Source organism: Myotis myotis, unplaced genomic scaffold, assembly GCF_014108235.1.
Source record: "Myotis myotis isolate mMyoMyo1 unplaced genomic scaffold, mMyoMyo1.p scaffold_m19_p_6, whole genome shotgun sequence".
Classification (NCBI taxonomy): domain Eukaryota; kingdom Metazoa; phylum Chordata; class Mammalia; order Chiroptera; family Vespertilionidae; genus Myotis; species Myotis myotis.
In genome coordinates this window covers 75,245,832-75,261,734 of record NW_023416368.1, presented here as the reverse complement: position 1 = coordinate 75,261,734, position 15,903 = coordinate 75,245,832, and positions in this window count along the sequence as shown.

Sequence of the window (15,903 nt, the reverse complement as noted above, 5' to 3'; positions counted from 1 at the left end):
CATTTCTGTCATTTGTGTCCTTTTTCTTTGTCTCTACATTTTTTATGCTTCCCTGTGTTGATAAAGTGGTTTTCTGGGCTGAGTGTCCTCTAGGGCCCAGTGGTTCAGCCTCCCCAATTACCTGAGGAGAACACTCTTGGTGCACCCCCTTGTGGGCTTTGTGCACAGTCTTGTTGTAGTTAAGCCTTGATTGTTGTAGTTATCACTGGGAGGAATTGACCTCCAGGCCAATTGACTGTAAGAATCAGCTGTGTCTGCAGTGGGAGAACTTCTGTGCTGAAGACACCCTTCTGGGGCAAGACTTGCTTCAGTGGGGCTTTGGTGCTCACTGAGTCTGCCCCCTGAGTGTGTCCTCTATGGTTCCACATAGCTGCAAACTGGATGGTCCCACTCTGACCTCTGGGTTTCCTGGCTCCTGGATCTCTAGGGAGGTGCTAATCTAGCCTTTGCCTGAGGCTATCCTGCAAAAGCCTCCCTGCAGGGCTTGGGCAGGGCGGGCCCCACAGGATCAACAGGGCGGGGCAAGCAGTTATGTCTGCTCTCAGTCTTGCCCTCAGAGGCTCTGCTTCTCAGTGTCCCGGTAATCGCTCCAAGCCCCTTGGAGAGAAAGCTGTCCTCGAGTTCCGACCGATGCCAGACAGTCCCGCTTCTCCCGTATGAGTCTGGGTCCCTAGAGACTCGCCCGGAACTGGAGCTCAGAGCCTGAGACTCCCTCCCGATTGAAAACGACAACCGCGCCCTCAGCCACCAGCCCGCTCCGCATGCACCTCTGCACCTTAGTATTTTACTTCCACACTGCGCCTCCTCTGAGCCTCGGTATGCTTTTCTCTTTCCTTCTAGTTGTAGAATTTCCATTCAGCCAGCCTTCCTGTGGTTCTGGATGATGTCTGTTCTGTCTTTTAGTTGTATTTTTGAAGTGGTTGCTCGAGGCAGCAAACTCCGGTGTTTACCTATGCCGCCATCTTGGTTACTCCTTCCATTTATTAATTTTCACAGCCCCTTCTCCAGCTTCTGTGTGCACACAGGTGCTCTGCCTATACTTGCTGAGTTCCTGCTTGGGAGTTCATTTATTACCTATTCCAGACATAAATGAAAAGTAAAACATACATGGAAGTAAAACCTCTGACTCAGTGTGCATCCTCTTAAAATAATCTAAAGCATCCACAAGCAGCCAGGAACATCCTTTATTTTCACTTGGGAGATTTGCCATTATTTCTGAAATTATCCTTGGATGATTGGAAAAACCTGAATTTCTACCTGACATAAGCCTACTGGGATGGCTAGAGTTGGGTGGGGCAGGATGGTCTCCATCCATGCCTGCTCCTCTTTAAAGAGGCTGTGAGTTGTAGCATTGGTGGTCTGGAAACCAGGCATGGATGGGGGGAGCACGAGCTATGGCTCTAGAACCCAGCGTCATCTGGCTTGGGCTTGGGATGGCTGGGCAGCCCTATCCCTCTGAAACCTCCCTAGTTCCAGGCCATGCTCTCTGTGTGAGCCCGAGGGCAAACTCTCACCATCTCTAGATTCTGACTCCACAGAGTCTTTCTGGAGGTGCTCTTTCCCACCCTGTGCTACAGAAACTGGGTAACTGCTCTCAGTTTCTGGGGAAGCCGCCCACACAGCTGAAGGAAAGAGCAGCTGCTTATGGACATCTTAGGTAAGAGAGGTGCAGAAAGAACGTCTGTTTCTAGGTCCAGGAGATCACACCATGTGAGAGCCACATCCTGTACCTTATATGAGGAAAGGTTTTCAACATTGATGCTGACTGTAGTTGTAATACAGTAAGGAGATCACAATTTTTAAAACATGTACTGACTGGAAAAAGAATCCTACTCATGGCCATTCATGTTATTGTTGCAGTTATAACAAAACATCCAGACAGCACAATATTTATGTATTGTGTTTTGAGTTAACATAACTTATATTTAACTTTTTTCTATATATATACCCAGTTTTCTGTTGTTTTCCCCCTAGGTTCATTTAAGTATAATTTACATACAATAACATTCTCCCAAGATAATAGAGTATTTTTATCACCCAAAATGTTCCCCTTTCTCCTTTGCAGTCAAGCCCCTTTCTCAATCCCTGGCCAAAGGCAACCATGATCTGCTTTCTGTCACAATAGTTTGCCTTTTCCAGAATGTCATATAATTAGTATCATAAAATATTTAGTCTGTCTGTGTCTGTTTATTTAGTTGGAAGTTTTGAGACTCATCCATGTTGTATGATTTAATATTTGGCTCCTTTTTTATTGCTAAGTAGTAGTCCATTTTATGGATTTATCACAATGTATTTAATCATCAGTTGATAAATATTTGGGTTGTTTCCAGTTGGGGGTTACCATGTGTAATGCAGCTAGCTATATACATTCAAGTACAAATCATTGTGTGGGTAAATGTTTTCACTGGTGTTGGGTAAATACAGGGCTGACTTCACAGGTGTGCAACATGTGCAGTTGCACTGGGTCCTGCACTTAGATGGGCCCAGGCTTAGTTTAAGGTTCTGTTCTGCCCTCTTGAGCAGTGGTACCATTTTACATCCCCACCAGCAAAGTATGAGAGTTCCAGTTGCTCTGCATCTTCATCCGTTTCTGTTGCTTTCTACAATAGTTACAAACCTTTACAACTAGAGGAGAGATTAGTATGTTGTGAAGGTCTTAATGCTTATTCATGTACAGCACCTACCCCTTCCCCCATCATGTCTCCTTTGCACTTTGGCTTCCATGAGTTAATAAGAGGCTAAGTAAACTGGAGGGGATAGGGATAGTAGAATTCATGAAATCATACACGCGTGGTCCTCTCTTTGTGCTCAAGCTGACGTTATCACATTGTTTAATATCCACAGTTGTACATTGGGAATGTAGGTGTTGGAATGTTTTCCCAGCAAATAGACTGAAGGAATCAAACTAGTTTTTATCAGTGACCAACAACAACTCTGGAAAAGCTATTTGAGTTATCAGAATAATGTGTGTTTGCTGTATGGCTGGTTGTCTTTTAATTTCATAAATAGAGAGTTAGAAAGATAGCCTCCTTTCAGATATAAAAGTACAACATAGGGAATATAGTCAATAATATTGTAATAACTATGTATGGAGCCAAGTGAGTACTGGAATTATTAGGGGAGCACTTTCGTAAAGTCTATTATTGTCTAAACACTATGTGGTAAACCTGAAACTAATCTACACTAATAAAAGAGAAAGATGCAAATTTACCACCACTCCACTACACCTACAAGCCACGCCCACCAACCAATCAGGAGCGAGTATGCAAATTAACTAAGATGGCGGTGGCCATGGAGGAAGCCAAGCTTCCCGCCTGCCCTGGCCGGCCCTAGGCTCTGCTCAAGGCTACAAAGTTTCAATTATAGAAGATAAATAAATCCCAGGAAAAAAAAGGAAAAAAAAAGGAGAGGTTGGGAGCTTGGGTCGCTGGGGGGCGTGGCTAGCCTGAAAACGGCCACCAGCCCCTCACCCAGGCTGGCCAGGCACCCCAGTGGGACTCCCCCACCCTGAAGGGGCTGTGGGCAGCATGAAAACAGCCCTCAGCCCCTCACCCAGGCTGGCCACACCCCCATGGGGTGAGGTTCCCTGTGGGGGGGCTTGGCCAGCCAGCAAACAGCCATCAGCCCCTCACCCAGGCTAGCCAGGCACCCCAGTGGGGACCTCTACCCTGAAGGGGGTGTAGCCAGCCTGAAAACAGCCCTCAACCACTCACCCAGGCTGGCCAGGCACCCCAGCGGGACCCCCACCCTGATCCGGGACACCCTTCAGGGAAAACCAGCCGGCCCCCACCCATGCACCAGGCCTCTATCCTATATAATAAAAGGGTAATATGCAAATTGACCCTAACTAACAGCAGGATGACTGAAAATGACTGGTCACTATGACACACACTGACCACCAGGGGGCAGATGCTCAATGCAGGAGCGGTCCCCTGGTGGTCAGTGTGCTTGCACCGGGGGAGCTCTGCTCAGCCACAAGCCAGGCTGATGGCTGCCAGCAGTGGTGGTGGCGGGAGCCTCTCCTGCCTCCTCAGCAGTGCTAAGGATGTCCGCCTGCAGCTTAGGTGTGTTCCCTGCTGGCAAGTAGACATCCCCTGAGGGCTCCCAGACTGCCAGAGGGATGTCTGACTGCCAGCTTAGGCTCAATCCCCCCCGGGGAGTGGGTCTAAGCCAGCAGGTGGACATTCCCCGAGGGGTCCCAGACTGTGAGAGGGCACAGGCTGGGCTGAGGGACCCACCCCGAGTGCACAAATTTTTTTGCACCACGTCTAAAGTATAAAATAACATTGAAAGTCAACTGTTAATTGAAAAAATAAAGAAATAAATAAAAAGTTTTAAATAACAATAGCCTCTTTCAAGTACAACTTCTTCAACAATGTGCCCAGCTTCAAACTATGTTTACTATATTTTTGTGTGACAGAATCATATTCATTAGCATAAAGACTCCCTGAAATCCAGATACTTCACTTACAAAGCTTTACCCATATCGACAGGCTGGCTACCCTGCGCTGGAAGGAAATGAGAGGGATCTGACAGGCTGTGCTCTTCAAAACACTCACATTTGCTGCAGTCACACTGTGATTTTGTAATTGTTTCCATAGAGCAACCAAAATGTAACTTATAAGATGAACCATTTCTTCATAACAAAAGATGACTACTATGTTTCCCTCTATTTTCTGTGATTTCTTAAAAGAGCGTAATAGGAATGTTTCAGTTCCTTAAGTGTCCTGATAAAAAACATGACACTCTGGCTTGCACTTTGGGGCACATTTTAAGTGCAGTAAGCTAATGTAAAATAAGAATGAATGAATTTAAGATATAGGTAGACGTATGTAAAGAAAATGCTGAAATTCCCTGAGGCAGAAAAGCAAAAGACAAATAAATGCAGAGACCTGTCACTTTCATGGATAGGAAAGATGTCTGTGTTCTTCAATTTATGACATAGGTATAAAAATATTCTAGTCAAAACCCCAAAGGATTTTTGGGGGAAACTGACATACTCATTAAAAAAATCTACCAACAAAAATAAATAGGGAGAAGAACCAAAATAATTTTGAAAAAGAGTATTAATAGAGGAATCCTTCCCTCATTAGAAGTCAAAACATTTTAGAGAAAAGTGTGTGGTCTCATTGAGAAATCTCTATTTTTTTGGTTTATCTGACTATCTCGGTTTCATTAAAAACAATAACGAATGTTTGAGCAGAGAGTAGTGAAATAGATATATATGTTTTACTTTTGAACACTTCTAAAAGGGAAAATGGAACCTATTCTGTTTGGGCCGAGGTTTTTCCCCACCAGGGTCAAATTCATTCCAATTATATCCTTGTGTGGCCATCATGATTTTCTTTAGGATGTCCCCACTGATTGCCTGAAAGTGACATGAGCTTTAATATTAATAAAAGGGCTCAGTATGTTCCCTAAATTAGTGCATTCCTTATCATGCTAGAATGTTCTGGTTGGTTCCAGATAGATACTGAGAGCATTTAAATGACAGAAAAATAAGTGTATTATTGATACTCGGATTAAAAGACAAACTTATTGAATCATTAGAACTGTGCCCATAAGCACCCTTCATAATTTCTGGCTTCTCATTTTCATAATAACTAGAATGAATTTCTTCTAACATATACTAAAATGGAACATGAGAGAGGAAAATTTGACTTATGGACGGAAGGAGAAACAATTTTTCCTCTAAAGGAGGAGGTGGCTTTTTAATTTGAAGTTTCAGTAGAATAATGTTGCTGTTTCCCCAGACTGACCTTGATTGGAACTTCCACCCAGTCTGAGAGAGCTGGGAAAAAACAGAGGTACTTCTTTCATACCTCCATCCTGACAGGCTCTGTCATCCCTCCTCATTTTCCACCTATAGTGCTGGTTGGGTCCAGGGTTCAATGCTCCAATCAAGACTGAAGATACGGAGTGACAGCTTGCTCTGGAGAAGAATGATTCAGCACTATGACCTCAGTTATAGGACACTGATGCAGTTAGACACACACTTGGTTGAAACACTTATTTTTAGAACTAGCCCTAACATCCTTATAAAACCATATTGCCTCTGGATATCCTTCCTCTGGATATCCTACCCACCCTACCCCAACTTCATTTTCAGGCACTGGTCTGCAGAAAACACTAGGCTTTTTCCTATGCAGCCTGGCAGGTTAACTGTATATTCTCAAGTATCCTGTCTAATAAAAGAGAAACATGGTAATTGGCGTACGACTGCTACCCTTCCCATTGGCTAATCAGGGCGATATGCAAATTAACTGCCAGCCAAGATGGCGGCCGGCAGCCAGGCAGCTTAAACTGAACATGAGGCTTGCTTGCTTCAGTGACGGAGGACTGCAATGTTCCCCGCCTGCCTTGCCGGCCTCTGAGCCTGCAGTCTGAGAAACATTGTAACAAATATAGAAGCTAAACAAAACCCCAGAAACCAGCTTTCAGAGAGCTGGGATCTCAGAGCTGGAGTTGATACAGAGTTTTGATTATAGAACTGAAACAAACCAGATACCTGTTTTCAGCAGCTGAGGCCTCAGAGCTGGAGCCAAGCCTCAGAGCTAAAGCTGGCCCAGAATAAAAAAAGAAGAAAAGGAGCAGTTGGGAGCTTCAGTCCCAGCCTGAAAACAGCCCTCAGCCCCTCACCCAGACTGGCCAGGCACCCCAGTGGGGACCCCCACCCTGAAGGGTATGTGACCAACTGCAAACAGCCATCATCCCCTCATCCAGGCTGGCCAGGCATCCCAGTGGAGACCCCCACCCTGATCCAGGACACCCTTCAGGGCAAACCAGCTGGCCCCCACCCATGCACCAGGCCTCTATTCTATATAGTAAAAGGGTAATATGCCTCCCAGCACTGGGATCAGTGGAGCTGAGAGGCCTCCCAGCACCAGGATCAGTGTGACAGATGGCAGCGCCCAAACCCCCTGATCGCCCTGTGGCTCTGTGTGTGACAGGGGGCGGGGCCACAACCTCCCTATCGGCCCTGCTCTTTTCGTGACAGGGGAAGGTGCCCCAACCTCCTGATCGGCCCTGCTCTGTGCCTGATAGGGGGGAGCTCCCCAACCCCCTGATCACCCTGCGGCTCTGTGTGTGACAGGGTGAGGTGCCCCAACCCCCCCACCCCACGGGCTCTGCTCTGTGGGGTAGAGCCATAACCTCCCCATCGGCCCTGTCCTGAGTGTGACAGTGGCGGCGCCCCAACCCCCTGATCGGACCTGCTTTGTGGGTGATAGAGGGAGGTGCCCCAACCCCCCTCTTCCCCCCACGGGCCCTGCTCTGTGTGTGATGGGGTAGAGCCATAACCTCCCCATCGGCCCTGCCCTGAGTGTGACAGTGGCGGCGCCCCAACCCCCTGATCGGCCCTGCTCTGTGGGTGATAGAGGTGGGGCCCCAACCCCCTGATCCTCCCTGCTTTGTGTGTGACAGGGGGCAGTGCACCAACTCCCCTATAGGCCCTACTCTGTGAGTGACAGGGGGGAGCTCCTCAACCCCCTGATGGTCCCTGCTCTGTGCGTGACAGGGGGAGCTCCCCAACCCCCTGATGGGCCCTGCTCTGTGCGTGACATGGGGGAGCTCCCCAACCCCCTGATGGGCCCTGCTCTGTGCATGACAGGGGGTGGCGCCGCAACCTCCCCATCGACCCTGCCTTGAGTGTGACAGGGGGCGGTGCCCCAACCCCCCAATCGGCCCTACCCTGAGCGTGACTGAGGGTGGCATCGCAACCTCCCAATCCGCCCTGCTCTGTGCATGACAGGGGGCAGCGCCCCAACGCCCCAATCGGCCCTGCTCTGAGCCCAACCAGGGGCTGCACCTAGGGATTGGGCCTGCACTCTGCTACCCAGGAGCAGGCCTAAGCCAGCAGGTCGTTATCTCCCGAGGGGTCCCAGACTGCGAGAGGGCACAGGCCAGGCTGAGGTACCCCCCCCCCCCGCCAGTGCACAAATTTTTGTGCACCGGGCCTCTAGTATAAGAATATTTCTTTTCTTTAATATGTTTTTATTGATTTCAGAGATGAAGGGAGAGGGAGAGACAGAAACATCAATGATGAGAGAAAATCATTGATCGGTTGCCTCCCACACGCCCCCTACTCGGGACTGAATCTGCAACCTAGGCATGTGCTCTGACCTGGAATTAAACCATGACCTCCTAGTTCATGGGTCAATGATCAACCACTGAACCACACTGGCCCAGCATACATTTTTTATTCTTATGACATTTGTTCAACACATCTCTTTTGAGTGTGGGTATTGTAATATCTTGGTGAGGAATAATCTAGTCCTTTTCCATAGCATTGATGCTGATCAGTTGGAAATTTTTATCTCCAGCCCTGACATCTCATTGTATTTTTCAGACCTGTACATTCTGCTCCTAGGAAACATCAGTCTATAAGCCAGAAATCTGGGACTCCTCCTAAACTCCTCTATATATCTAATCTCTTATATCCAGGTCACAAAGACCTGTTGATTCTACCTGCTAAATATTTCTCAAATCCATCCTTACATTTCCATCTTTATTGCCACTCACTTCATCTGGAAATCCTCATAAGGTCTGCTTGAATATACTAACAACCACCTAACTGGCCTTCTAATTCATGTAGTGTATCCTTTCAATCTAATATCAATCTTGCTTCCAGGATGATCTTCCTAAAATGTAAATGATTATGTCATTGCCCTGTTTAGAATCCTTCAGCAGCCCCATTACCATCAGGGCAAAAGGCCCATCTGAACATGCCATGTGCTACCCTTGGGAGTAGGCACTTGCTTGCTTCCCAGCTGCAGCTTTCCCCACTCCCTGTTTACAATGCCCTTTCTGGCCACCCTGGATTACCTGCAGGTCCCCAAATACGCCTTGCATTTTAATACTTTGCACTGCTGCATATGTCCCCATCAAATGGAAGGGCCTTCCTTGCCCCTGTATCTATCTGGTGAATGCTCTTTGACAATGAGCTCATACTTTCACAGACTCTCAGGAACATTCTCTGACCTTCCAAGGTAAAATGTGCTCCCATAACACTTTGTAGTTCAGAGGTAATGAGACAGAACTAGCAGGGACAGGCTTGCTGCCTGGCAAGCAGGCTCTGGCTCCTCTGTGCTGTCCTACCTCCTTCAAAAGCTGGGTGTGGAGGTGCCATTTGGCTAAAGTTAGGTGGCCACCTGGGAGCTTATCTACTGACCCTGGGGTCCCTGTTGAGGTCCAACTTGGGGTAACATAGTATTGAAGGTTATGCATTCCACAAAGACATGAATATTCTTGGCTTTTGCAGAAGGCAGGATACAAATGTACACAGTACACTTACAACGCCATTATTTTGTTAATCATTATTTGGGTCTGATTCCAAAAATTTTTTTGGATTTTATTTTGTGGTGTTTTGTATATTCTGGGAGGGAATAGCACTCATTCCCTGGTGTTCAGTGTGCGATAAAGGAGCTCCAGTCTGGGTTTTCCCCATTTTCACTGTAGCATGTCTGTTATACATTTACCTTGCTGTATTTGTTCTCTGAGAACATGGGCCGCTTGCATTGGTTTTTATAGCTTAGGCAAACTGCCTGGCACATACTTGGTGCTCAATAAACCTTGTCTTAGTGTATGATTATTATAAAATAGTATAGCTTCTCTTACTCCATCACCTTTACTATGTTGCTCTTGACATTAAAGTGGCTCTGTGATTAGAGTTGGGTTAGAGTTATGAAGATTTCTCTTGGATTTTTAACATCTACACATTACTTAGTTATCACTCCATTGTAGCACATCTTGTAAGATTCACAGGAAGAAAATGACAGTCCTTGTGTGTGTTGAGGCATGCAGGAGGATTCTATTGGGCCATTAGTTGCTGTTGTAGTTACAAGTGAAAGCCACCAGATGGCTTAAGGAAATGAATTTATTTTCAATGGAGATTTTAGCTTAGAAATCTGGGGGGGGGGGGGGGGGGGGGAAGCATAATTAGAGGGAGATCAAAAGGCTCTCTGTAGTGAACCCAAAATAACAAACAAAAACTCACCAGTATTTCAGGAATGGGTTTGTAGAGGTTTTGCAACCTTCAAAGTGAGAAACTAAACTGTGTATCATCCTTCTAGTGTCTATATGCTTTAATAATTACAGAATAATTAATGAAATTAAATTCAATTCCACAAATATTTATTGAGTGCCCAAGTCCCAATTAAACCTTATGAGAGGATTATTGAAGCATATGCCACACAAAGCACAGCTTGCAAAACATGAGAAATGCACGGTAGATTGGAAGGAAGATGGATGTCTTTCTCTTTGTGTGTACCAGGGCTGGTTACTGTTTAAAGGAGAAATGCTGGTGGAAATATAACTGGGACCCAGAAAATGTTTGCATATTATTCGCAGGAAGAACAGATATATGAGAAACCAAAAGAGAACAAAGCAAAAATCTATAGTATTTAGAAATCAAAGTGTATTTTATGTGGTCTTTGTGTAAGAAAACCAAAGTCGAAATTGTTAGATTAAAACATTTTAATGAGATAATTTGAAAACAAATATATATATATATATAAACATCTGAGAGGATATACACCATTGGCAGAATATTTTCAAGTGGCCCTTTTCTTTTATATTCTAGATGCTCTGTACTATGTGAAGTTTTAAAAACAAGCACATGTTTATAAATTTGAAATGTAAAGAATAAAATCTAAACCTAGTTAAAGCTAATCCCACTTATTTATTTGACAAATATACCCTGGGATGGGTATAATGAAAGAAGTGTAGCTCAAACATAGAGTCATAAATTTGAATTTCTAATTTCTATTTATACTAACCTTAAGACAGTAAACTTTGTTAACCTTCTTAGATTATTAAAATAATTATGTCAGCACTGTGGAAAACAGTATGGAGGTTGCTCAACAAACTAAAGTGAATTAAGTCAGAGAAAGACAAATACTATAGTTTCACTTTTATGTGGAATCTAAAGAACAAAGTAAATGAATAAACAAAATAGAAGCAGACACATAGTTGCAGAGAACAGACTGATGGTTGCCAGAGGAGAGGGGAGTTGGGAGACTGGATGAAAGACATTAAGGAATTAAGAAATACAAATTGGTAGTTACCAATAGGGATATAAAGTCATAGGGATATAAAGGAATATAGTCAATAATATTGTAATAACTATGTATGTTGCCAGGTGGATAGTGGCAATATCCCGGGGAATACTTTGTAAAGTATGATTGTCACTCTAACCACTATATTGTACACCTGAAACTAATACAAGCTAACATTGAAAATGTAAACAGTAATTAGGAAAAAATTATGTCAGTCTGCAATGCCTGCTTTTAAATATATATGTTAAATATATATTAAAGAAATATATTAAAATATAATTTTAAAATGCCTGTTTTAAAAAATACATATTACAAAGGTCCTTCAGAAGTATTCAATATCAGATTGTTTTTAAACTTTTGAACAGAAGCTGAAGCAGGTCTAAAGGAACTGAGCAAAGATTTCTGAGGGCATAAAACATCTTATAATTATTGGTTAGCAATTTAAAAATATTAATTTGTTAATGAAAATGTAATAAAAGAAACCCAATAAATAGGGAACTAGCCCATTTTCAAACATAACCTAAAATTGAACAATTAACTTTTTAAAAAAAGTCCTCACCCTAGGATATTTTTCCCATTGATTTTTAGAGAGGGTGGAAGGGAAAGAGTAAGTGGAGAGCGAGGGAGGGAGAGAGAGAAAGAAACAGTGTTGTTAGAGAGACATATATAGATTGCTTCCCACACATGCCCTGACTTGGCCGGGATTGAACCTGCAACCCAGGCACATGCCCTTGACTGGGAATTGAACCCTGAACCTTTGGTAAGCAGGCTGATGCTCTAATCACTGAGACACACTGGCCAGGGCTGGACGATTAGCTTTTAAAATCACTAATTTCTTCTGAAGATGCAGAAGAAACATTTTCTTTCTTTAATAAAGCAGACATTTTATCTTTCTATGCAGGCTATGTATGAGTAAACCAAGGGAAATAAAATTCTAATTTAATGAGGTAACCCAGTTTTTGAGATTAAAAGGAAAAAGTTGAATTGGTTAAGATAGTTCACTTACTTTTCCTTTTTACCAATCTGCAGTTCATCTTTGCACTAATCATTTTGTTGTTGTTGTTGTTGTTAAACGGTTTACTTTCTAATTACAAAAGTGATACATGAGCACTCTAGAAAATTTTAAAATAGAAAAATGTAAGGGAAAAAAATTTAAAATTGCCCTCAGTTTCATTATAGAGAGAAAACTACTATTGGTGTTATGGTTATTTTCTTTCATTTTGTTTCCTATGACTATAAATATGACATATATGTAACTGGATGTTGAGAGAAATTTTACCTGTTTTCCTGGAGTTGGCAAAAAGGACCCAAAGCTTAGGGCAGAGAGCCATCAAGTACCCCCTGGTCCAAAGAGATATTCAAATAGTTAGAATTTAATTATTCACCCAGAGTTTATTAAGGGGTGCCAAACCTCTCCAGTGTATGTAAGCAAAAGGCTGATGGATGGGGGAGAGGGAGATGCATCAGAGTCTAGAGATGATCTGCCCCATGGGGAGGACTTTTCAAAACAAAAGGGATTAGTGGCACTTTCTCCCTGGGGAAATGTTGCTATCCCTCCCTTCAGAGCTAAAGGGACTAGTGGCACTTTCACCCTGGGGAAATGTTGCTTACACCCTGCCCTTGTAGATTTATTCTGTGCTTTAACTAGCAGGGAAAAGATGAAGGGAGAGGGCAGGCAGGGTGGAATTCCCTGTTTTTACTAAATAAGAATGTCATGTATTATCTGATTTTTGGGGGGAGTATGTTTTTCTTCCTTAATGGTTTTTAAAGTAACCCTGGCACATAGATACTTTTATGAAAGAAAATTAATTAACAAAGTAACTTGGCACTGAAGTTTCTAAGTGTATAGCAAGATATAAGTATATAATTAGGCTCATTTTATCAGTAATGTATGCAGTTTAATAGTATGATGGAACTTAGAAATCAAATGGTGACACAATTTTATAAATTCTTCTAGAGAGATACCTGTTTTTACCTTCCTCTTTGCTGAGCACTAGTCCCCAAATCCTAGATTCTTTCCCAGTCCATGTGTGTGTTTCTAAAATTCCATCCTCAGGTCCATCCAATGGTGGAAGAGGGAAGAGGACATTTGGCTTTCTCTCTCATCCCATAAGTCGTGTCTTTCATTTTTTCTAGGTTACCTGGGGAGAGGTGGCTTGGAACAATGTATGGTTAGGAAAGCTGAGAGGGAGAACAAGATGGAACCTGTGGGAAAAAGAGCAAAAGCTACCTGGTAAGGGCTGATCTCTGTGAAACAGGGATGGAATCAGCTATTGATGCACTGCCTATTCTGTGCGGGGAGACTCTCACACACATTTCCTCAGTGAGCTCCACACTTGCATTTCAAGGGCCAGTAGAATTGGACCAAATACTTTAGGAGCCAGCATAGGTTGTCCATTTTCAATTTTGCCAAATAAGGGCCTCAGAGGAACACCTGCCAGCTGTCATCACTGTATATGAGTCGGAAGGACATTTTGGCACCAGGAAAGTCAGAAGTATATTATTTTAGAATAAAGGACAGCTTTTCAATTAGAATATATTTAGCATTATGAAAAACTTATTACCTTTTCTCTAATTTTGCCATTTTGTTGTAGGCTGGTACCATGTAATATTTCATTTGTTTACATAATATCCTAAGAATAGGTGTCATCCCTGACTCCTAGATAGGGTAAATACCCCTTTTGTACACTTTGATAGACTACATGTAATAAAGCCAAAATTTAAGCATGACTCCAGCTTACAAGAAATGTTAATTGCTTTATTTTCTATAACTGATTTCATCTTGCTCTCATCATTCGTAATGATGGAAGAAAACACTGGATTTTGCCAAATAAAAATGGCTTTTTGGTGGCTTTCAGTACTAAATAGCCTATTAGGTAATTTCTTAGTCTTTTGGGGTTCTCACCAGGGGTTTCCCTACTCCTTTTTTTCAAGATGGCGTCTGTATACTAGTACTGGGAGAGGTTCCGTGTCCTCCTGGTCTGCGGCCATCCATTGAGGTATCTTTCAACCTTGGCCTCTATCCTCACGTTTCTGCTTTGGTGTAACTTGGACTCCTGGCCACAGTGCTCCTGCACTCCTAGCTGCTCCCTCTCCATCCTTTGAGCCTCATGCTGGCCCCTGATGACTGAGGACTTTATTGTTGCATCTGGTCACAGGGGCTCAGTCCTTGGGGCTCCTTGTTCCAGCTCTAGGCTTTATTGGGGTCTTGGTTCTCCTAGTTTTTCCATACCCCCAACCCCCTTGGCAGACCTGGCAGTGCTTTTCTGCTTTCTCTACACTCAACACGATTGCACAGGATTCTGTGAGGCTGCCCTCAGGTCCAATAGCCTTTGATCTCAGCTATTGTTCCTCCTCTGCACACACCACATCGCATGTTCTAACAAATGCAAGTTTTCTGAAAGTTTTATAGTCTCTCTGACCATAGCTTTCAAACAGTTTTGTCTTTTTACCAGAAGCCACACTAAGATATATATTTTATGTCTTCACATATAGTACTAATGTATATAAAAGAAAGAAGTCCCCCAATTACAGTTATGCTTACTACACTGGATGCATTCTGATATCTTCTAATCTAGTCTACTCTCAGTCATTTAAAAAAACATGTTGATCCAATCCACTAACTTGGTTTCTTTATGCACCAGTGGGTCACTGTCCTAGGATAAAGCCCCAGGAAGTAAAGCAGTACCTGCGAAATCTTCAGATTCTTCCCCAGTTTATAGGGATGTTTCTAAGATTCCATCACTAAGTTCATGAGAAAATGAGATAAGGATGTTTGATCTTCTCTCTCATCTCTTAAGTCATGTCTTTTACCCTTTCTAGTCTAGGGTTTATTTTAAGGCCATTCCTCTATTCTATGGTTCTATGTACATCAAGAATATTAACCTGAATTTTCTTTTTTTGTGGTGTCCTTGTCTGGTATCAGGGTAATGCTGGCCTTGTAAAATGTCTTTGGTAGTGTTCCTTCCTCTTCAGTTTTGTTTTTTTTTGGGAGAGTTTGAGAGGATGGGTATTGAAGCTTTGAATATTTGAAAGAATTCACCAGTGAAGCCATCTGGTCCTGGAATTTTGTTTTTGGGACGTTTTTGATTACTGATTCAATCTCCTTATTAGTAATTGGTCTATTCAGGTTTTTTGGTTTTTTCATTGTTCAGTCTTGGAAGAGTGTATGTTTCTGAGAATTTATTCATTTCTTCTAGGTTGTCTAATTTGTTGGCTTATAATTGTTTGCAGTATTCTCTTATGATCATTTGTATTTATGTGTTATCAGTTGTAATGTCTCCCCTTTTATTTCTGATTTTATTGTTTTAGCCCTCCCTTTTTTTTTTCTTGGTTTGTCTAGCTAAAGTTTTGTCTATTTTGCTTATCTTTTCAAAGAACCAGCTTTTTTCCCCAGTGATATTTCTTATTGTCTTTTGGCCTCTCTTTTATTTCTGTTATGCTCTTTATTGTTTCCTTCCATCCATTAACTTTGATCTCCATTTGCTTGATTTTTTTCTTGCTTCTTGAGGTAGGCCTGTGAAATGCAATAGGCTTCTGTAGATAGATCTTGTGTCCTGTAGTGTTGCGAAGCCAGCATGTCAGTTCTAGAAGCTTTTCTGTAGCCTCCATAGCATTAACCTAAACTATGTGGCCTTGGTTTAACTGACAGGCAGCAGACTGCAAGGACACAGATATTAAAGGCTGGGAAGCTGCTGATCCTTTTTATGCCGCCACAAAACATTTGAAAAAACTATCAACTTAATTCCTTGAAAAGCAGAACACATGCTCTTCGAATCTGTACCTATAGGGAAATGACCAGAAAGATGATTGTCTGACCAATGAGAGAGTATTAGCTGTTTCCTGCCTC